At 43.5% G+C, this 6000-nt stretch overlaps 1 protein-coding gene across 1 annotated transcript in view; it reads left to right on the top strand.

Moving 5' to 3' along the window:
- Positions 1-1124: 1124 nt before the first annotated feature.
- LOC124794832 (leucine-rich repeat-containing protein 15-like) overlaps positions 1125-6000 on the top strand; it is a 76632-nt gene continuing 71756 nt past the window's right edge. Inside the window, exon 1 of the mRNA XM_047258500.1 lies at positions 1125-1252. The gene's annotated coding sequence lies outside the window, so the exon portion shown is untranslated. The remainder of the gene's footprint in view (positions 1253-6000) is intronic.

Here is a 6000-nt window from a genome sequence, read left to right as displayed (position 1 = left end):
AAGGTAAAAACTGCGGATGAAAACAGAGATTGAAATATATCCACTAAATAATTGGATTCAGAATGTTGCAACTGCTGTTCTGAGATGAAAAGTTTGGCATAGGAGAGGAATTCGTGCCGGGCCGCATCAAACCAGCCAGAAGACTAACAACAAAAAAGAGATGAATGTGCTGCTGACGCCCGTCATCCAATATAACAGCTGTGTTCACAACGAACCTTATAGGACTCGTGTTACCCATTAAACGCCCGACACGGATTCAACAGAAAATGTTTGTAACTACCTGGTATCGGGAGTGGAACCTAATACACACGTTTGATAAGTGAAGAACGGGGCACTGTGGGCTTCACTCATTACGTGCTCCAGCTGCGTTCATGTTCAGCGAGACTAGTTGCAATGTCTCTTCCTGGTTCATTGTTCAGGCTTTTACTTCTTTAATTGCAGTACCACCGCACTGTCGAAGATAACTTTTGCCTTGTGCTGTGCATCAGTCTACATGAGTAACGTGCTCGAAGAATGAGATATACCTATTTAAACTGTATGCATATAGTACGCATTCCCATAATTTATAACGGTTGTGTGCAGTGGGACTTCCGTACGTTATGCTCGGCGCCACTGTTGTGGACACACAGTCGAGAAAGATTCTTGGAAAAAGCCAACAGACGGAACTGGCACGCAGCTTACGGGCAGCAGATAAGCAAGAGCTGAACTAACGCTGACTCAGACCCCTGCAGTACAAAGACACTCCTCGGAAACAAAGCGAACGTGGGCGTAAACAAGCGACCGACGGAGTGCGCGCTGGCGTGGCGACTCTGAGCAACAAGTGTCTGGCAGCCAGTTGCTCGCACGGACGCACGTGTGTAGTCCACAGTACAGTAGGAGCAGGGCGTAGTGCGGTGTGGAGGAGGTAAGGAGGGGTCTTCCCCCCCCCCCCCCCACAGTGCCCCGCCAGATTCTTCCTGCCGTCGACCCCGCCCCCTCTTATGGCGTTCCATATCTGGGTCCCCGGGCCGGCGATGACACGCGTAGCGACATGCCTCTTCAACGACAGCCGAGTAGCTTGCCGGGACGACGATAAAGAGGAGAGGAGGTAGTAGTGGAGGGTGGGGAGGAGGGGCGCCGGGGCACCGCGGCAGCTGCTCAGGCGAGAGTGCAGTGCATACCAGTCACCGACGACGCTGCCCGCGAACAGAGCAGCTGACACCGCATCGCCGTTATGACGCCAGCTACTGTTCTTAGCAGAAGCCGCCTGTAGGTGAGTATGAAAGACGCCACGCTTACCTTGCCCCAGTATATGCAGACAGTCTTTCCTGCTGTAGTTCAGCTCCATCCACTCTATACGCGCTGGTGTTACTACTGCAGAGAAACGACAGTTTTCGTATGTTGTTTGTACTGCACGTAGTAGGGAACACTAAATCTAAATCTACATTTACATCTACACGCCACAAGCCACCTTCGGAGGCCGGCCGGAGTGACCGATCGGTTCCAGGCGCTACAGTCTGTAACCGCGCGACCACTACGGTCGCAGGTTCGAATACTGCCTCGGGCATGGATGTGTGTGATGTCCTTAGGTTTGTTGGGTTTAAGTAGTTCTAAGTTCAAGGGGTCTGATGACCTCAGCAATTAAGTCCCATAGTGCTCAAAGCCATTTGAACCATCTGAACCACCTTCAGTATGTAATGAGGGTACATCGTTAAGGTTACCATATTTATGAGAGTCGAAGATGGGACCTGTTTTATAATTTCTCACTGCTCGAAATGGAACAATTCTGAACTATTACACATTACGAGAGCTTACAACGAGATGAATAGCAGTCACCACAAGTTAACATAACAAACGTAATTTAAAACCTAGGCACATCCATAGTTATTATATAATTATGTTATTGTTGTGGTCTCCAGTCACAGCTGTCACTACAACCCACAGTCCAGCTTACTGTATTCATCTCTTCGTCTCCCTCCAGGGCTTATACCCAGCACTCTTCCCGCCAATACTAAATTCGCCATCCCTCGACGTCTCACAGTCAGAATGTGTCCTATTAACGATCCCTTGTTCTACTTATATTGTGTCACAAAATTCTTTTCTCATCAGTTCTATTCAGTACCTCGTCATTAACTACATGATCCACCCATCTAAACTTCAGCACTTATCTGTAGCACAAAATTTCAAAAACTTTTATTCTCTTCTTGTCTAAACTTTTTATCGTCCATGTTCCACTTTCGTACATGTCTACACTCAAAGTGAATACCTCCAGGAAAGACTTTATAACCTATATTCAATGTTAACAAAAGTCTCTCCTTCAGAAACGCTTTTCTCCCCAATTCCAGTCCACATTTCGTATCTTCTCTACTTCTGCCCTCAACAGTTATTTTGCTGCCCAAATAGCAAAACTCGTTTACTACTTTAGGTGTCCCTTTTTCTAATCTAATTCCCTTAGCAGCACCTGATCTAATCCGACTAAATCCTTATCCTTGTCTTGCTTTTGTTGATGTTCATCTTATATCCCTCTTTGAAGACACTGTCCATCCCATTTGACTGCTCTTCCAAGTCCTTTGCTGTTAGCAGTAGATTTCAAAGCTTCTTTCTTCAAATTTATTTGACTTCAGTACAGTAGTCCATCCATACTTTCAGTAAATTACGGAAAGTTTACGTAATTAGTTTCGGTGAAGTTCAGCCACCATTATCAAATTAATAAGTATGAAATATTCAGGTTCTCATAATTAATAACCGACTTGTTTCATACTTCCTACTTTTGATAATGGTGACTGAGCTTCGCCGAAACTAGTCATGTAAACTCTCTGTAATTTAGTGCGACTATGGCTTGACTACTGTTCTGAAATCAAATTTGAAAAAAACTTACATTTAGTCGCACTCCTTAAGACAGTCATGTCTCCCTCAAAGTTTTATTTCTCCTCCCAGAACACTGACTCTTACTCCACATTTTTTTTTCTTTCATCCCTGTGTAATTATAATACACCGAAATGTTAAAAGATAGTACACGGGACAAATCATTTGTTTAGGTAACTACACATAACTTTCAACACTCAGTTATTTATGCCACCATACTTCGGCGATGAATGAATTTGATTCAGCTGATATTCATTGTCTTTTAATTTTCAGAAGTCATAGAATTCCGAACAGCGGTATTTCCCAATTAACTTTCTTGATCATTATAATTTTCAAAGTCGTCTACTTACATTTGAGTTATGATGTCCGTATCTTATTATTTAAGGGAAGTATACGCTCGACTGCTGCATTTGTACCAGGAACGCATAACATGGACTCTACAGTGTTAAACATATTTTCATAAGATATATATTCGAATGTGAAGTGCTATAACATTTGTGTCCAATGCTCATCAGTTACAATTTTTCCTGTGATTCAAGCCGGGTAGTGTGACCGAGCGGTGGTAGACGCGATGTCTGGAACCGCGCGATCGCTACGGTAACAGGTTCGAATCCTGCCTCGGGCATGGATGTTTGTGATGCCCTTAGGTTAGTTAGGTTTAAGAAGTTCTAAGTTCTAGGGGACTGATGATCTCAGATCCCATAGTGCTCAGAGCCATTTGAACCATTTGAACCTGTGATTCATTTCCCTATGTGCTGCTTGTTAACGCGCTTTGGGAACAAGTTATTATCATTAGTTTTGCAGTTTAGCAACACATTTGTAAGAGACTCGTAGCATTTTTGCACTTCAACCAATGTAGGTACGTACTGCGAAAGAACCCAATTACAGTCTGAAAAGACGTGAAAAGATCCGTCCATTGTTCAGTATTCTGCTGTCATAAAATTCTTACTCCGTTTCACTGAGCTTCTTGACGTTTCCACCCCCTCCCCCCCCCCCCCTCCCTCTCAGACACAAGTTTGCTTGAAGTGGCTCTTATAACGCGTGGCATCAGTCCGGTTTTTCGTTTTTCAGTCATATTCATTCTTAAATCATAAAGTGCTTCTCCAACCTTTAACGTTGTAGCATGCTGTCCTGCCTTCAATGCAGCCGCATGAGAGGTACTACAAAACTCTTGCGAAAAGAAATACACGTGAAAGCATTAGGGTTCCCGTTAAGGAAATCCAGCTCGGTCATGTCAACTTCAGCAAAAGTACTATTGAAGATCTCGAACTTCAAAGCAATTTGTAATTCGGCGCTTCACGTATGTTATGTTAGCGTTACGATATTGAAATAAAGCATAGATACTTACTGGAAATATAAAAAGTCTTAGCCTTTGTGGAAACCTCACGTGACTGAGAATGTGATTTGATTTCAAAAACCGAAACATTGAGGCGTCGCAGCAGAGCCCGACGGGGACAAGTGAACTGGACTCAAATAATCGGAACTTTTCTGTCCAAAATGCGATGTCTCCTCACTTTAACTATGTGTACTACTGCCACATCTACCCGTTTCCGTTCCAGCGGCGAATGCTTCGCGAGAAAAAAGACCGTTGCTAAGCCTCCGTCTGAGCTTGAACCTCGCTAATTTTACGTTCATGGTCTTTTCGCGAGACACAGGTAGGAGGAAGATTGACTCGCAGGAACGAGCGCTCTCGGAATTGTGTCAGGCAAACAAGGCTAAGATGCAGAACGCCTCTCTTGCAGTGTCTGCCACTAGAATTGGCTGAGATTCATCTTGACGCATTTGCGCTTTCTAAACGAAGCTCCAAGCTAAACGAGTTGCTCTTCTTTGGACCTCCTCTGTTTCATCTGTGAATCCGACGTGGTGTGGATACCAGATTGATGTGTTATGTTCAAGAACTGATCGAACGTGGACTTTGTAAGATACCTATTTTGTGGATGGACTACACATTCTGAGCATTCCTCAAATGAATCTATCTGCGATTAGCTTGACGCGGTCGCTCCACTTTAAATCACTCCATGGGTATACCCCTTGATATGCAATGGATGCGAATGCTTCCAGTTATTATTCGAAATCGTGTAATAATAAAATAAAATAATGACTTTCGAAATGATGGAGAACAACAACCAGTCATCCTTTCCTTTGGGGCTTTATTAGAGCAAATCTAGATTTCGGCTAGTAACTAGCCATTATCAGTGCTAAAAAAGACATAAGAAGTTCATAGTAAGACGATAGCATATCAATTTACAACTCATGGCGTAACTTACATCGCTTATGCAATATATTACATACCAGTATTTCAGGGTTTTAATACATGTCCAAGTACGTCAGTCCTCTATTGTTCGGGCTCCTGTCACAGTTCGCCAGCCGCGGTGGCCGTGCGGTTCTAGCCGCTTAAGTCCGGAACCGCGGGACTGCAACGGTCGCAGGTTCGAATCCTGCCTCGGGCATGGATGTGTGTGATGTCCTTAGGTTAGTTAGGTTTAAGTAGTTCTAAGTTCTAGGGGACTGATGACCTAAGATGTTAAGTCCCATAGTGCTTCAATTCTTATCTGTTCTGGTTTTCCCACTGTCCAATGTTCAGTACCACAAAATGCTGTGTCAAACGTACATTCTTTTTAAGTTCTTCCCCAAATTAAGACGTATAATATACACCCCTTGGTCAGGAATATCCTTTTTGCCACTTCTAGTCTTCTTTTTGTGTCCTCCCTACTTCGTCCGTCGTGGGTTATTTTGTTGCCTGGCTAGCAGAATTCCGTAACTTCATCTACGTAGTGATCAATAATCCTCATGGTAAATTTCTCGTTCTTTCCACTTCTGTTACTTCTAATAACTTTCGTCTCGTTTCGATTTACCCTCAGTCCATATTCTGTACTCATGAGACTATTCATTCTGTTCAGCAGATTCTGTAATTCGTCTTCACCTTCAATGAGGACAGCAATGTCATCAGCGAATTTTATCACAGATATCCATTCACATTCAATTTCAATCCCACTCTTGAATCTCTCTTTTATTTCCGCCATTACTTCTTCGATGTAGAGATTGAACAGCAGGGGCAAAAGATTACATCCCTATCTTACATTCTTTTTAATTCGAGCACTTCGTTCTTGGACCTCCATTCTTATTGTCTCCGCTACGCTCTTGTACACTTTGTAT

This window comes from Schistocerca piceifrons, chromosome 1 (assembly GCF_021461385.2).
Source record: "Schistocerca piceifrons isolate TAMUIC-IGC-003096 chromosome 1, iqSchPice1.1, whole genome shotgun sequence".
Taxonomy (NCBI): Eukaryota; Metazoa; Arthropoda; class Insecta; order Orthoptera; family Acrididae; genus Schistocerca; species Schistocerca piceifrons.
The sequence above is the reverse complement of the archived record's forward strand: the minus strand, read 5'-3'. Positions and strand labels throughout refer to the sequence as shown.